Source organism: Pteropus vampyrus, unplaced genomic scaffold (assembly GCF_000151845.1).
Source record: "Pteropus vampyrus isolate Shadow unplaced genomic scaffold, Pvam_2.0 Scaffold37, whole genome shotgun sequence".
NCBI classification, from domain to species: domain Eukaryota; kingdom Metazoa; phylum Chordata; class Mammalia; order Chiroptera; family Pteropodidae; genus Pteropus; species Pteropus vampyrus.
The window spans coordinates 8920973-8922898 of NW_011888818.1; positions in this window are offsets into that span (position 1 = coordinate 8920973).

Here is a 1926-nt window from a genome sequence, read left to right on the forward strand (position 1 = left end):
AACCAAAATTATCTGCATTAAACCAATTCCAAAAGATCTTCCTTACAACTTCACACTAAGGCTTTCTTCATTCACGGGAACTGTGTACTCCTTGGTGGAGAGGTTACCCTGAGACATTCTTAGAGAGGGGAATGAATGATAACTACTAGGCTATAAATTATTAAGACTTCTTCCAATGACACCCTATACTGGTTAAAAGGAGGATCGTCTGTTTTTTGAGAACCGAGCCTATCAAGTGTCAATAATTTAACTTGTATATGAACTTTTTTCATCATGACATTTCTCTCACTCTAAACTAGTTGAAGAGCATAATGCCATATTTCATATCTCCAATAGGACATTAAATGAAAGCTTTCTTTATTCCAAATCAAACATTAAGCACTAAGTCAATATATTCCAGAGAAACATACAAATAATAGCTTTTCTCCACTGGAGGAATAATAGAACATTGCATTTGGATGTAACTTAAATTTAAGTATTGGTCCCTTTGCTTGCTATATTATGTTTAGTAATTTACCCAAGCCACTAAACCTTGGTTCCCTTTTCCTTCCAATAGCAATAATATTCTATCTACCTACTCACAGGGAAGCTAAAGTGAATTAAAATTATTAGATACAAAGAACTACAGACATGAACTAGCATATTATAAATGCTTAGTAAATGGTAGCTATTTTTTTTATTGGTAATAAAATTTCATCACAAGGTATGATAAAGTCCACCTAATTATTATTACTTACTACAAGGTTAGAGAAGGAGTCTAACCCAGTAATTTATACACTAGTTTAGGGAATAGAATTCATCTTTCTGGTTTTCTATGTTATGCAACCACCCAGGATGTCCATTTTTATTTTTAGAAAACACCATGCCCTTGAAATAATGTAGAAGTTGCTCTACTTTATAAAAATTCCAAGCCAGAACCTGTCATAATGTGGTTGAAACTGAATAACTGAATTGAAACTGGGATTTTTGTATCTGTAGAAAGAGAGAAGAGACCCTGATTCTGTTTTCAGCTGTCAGGTGATAGACATACCAAGTTTTACTTGTACAAGCTAGAAATAAAATTGTGTTTAGACATGAATGCATAGGTTTGCTTGTTTTTTTTGTTTGGGGGGGGAGTAATTTAATAAGTAATGTGATAGAAAATGCAAAATAGGCAGTGTTTTGTTTAAATGATATTATTTTTGTGTGTGTGCATTGTATTTACACTCAATTTTGTTTAAAAATCATTCTGTTTTTAAAAGAAAAATACTATACTTAAGGATACACTGCAGTATTATAACACTGCTATACTTAATCTCACCAGCATAAATAGCCAAAGTAACTAAGGCACAAGTATAAGATAAACTGTCTACAGATAGAAGATTACTCAATTACAGTTGTATTTTGCAGAACAGAAAAGGAAGGAGAGGAGAGAGGGACAGACAGAGACAGAGAGACAGACAGAGACAGAGAGAGAGAGAGAGAATGTGGCTCAAGGATGCATGTGATCCAGCTTCCTGCTAAATAATCTGAACACAGAAGTCATTGAAGTCTTTTGAATTTGATTCTGAAATGCTGAAAATAGATACTAGAAACAGGAAGTAATTTGGGGTTTGATAAAAAAATGTTATCTTTAAGGGAAAAAAATAAACCAACTTTAAAGGTGATATGCTAATTAGATTTTCCTCAAAATGATAACACATGTAAAACTCTTTTATAAACTAATAATTTCCTGTTGATCACTAAAAAGGTGACCTATTTCTAAAAAAACTATAACATAATAAACAAGAAAGTCTTTACAGTTAGCTTTGCATGCAATATATAATTTGAGGTTAATCCTCTTATAAATTGTTTTTTTGAAATTTTATAAAATTAACATTATTAGACTTGTTTTATATTTTCAAATTATGGTTGTTATAATATATAACAGTTTTATTCAAGACATTA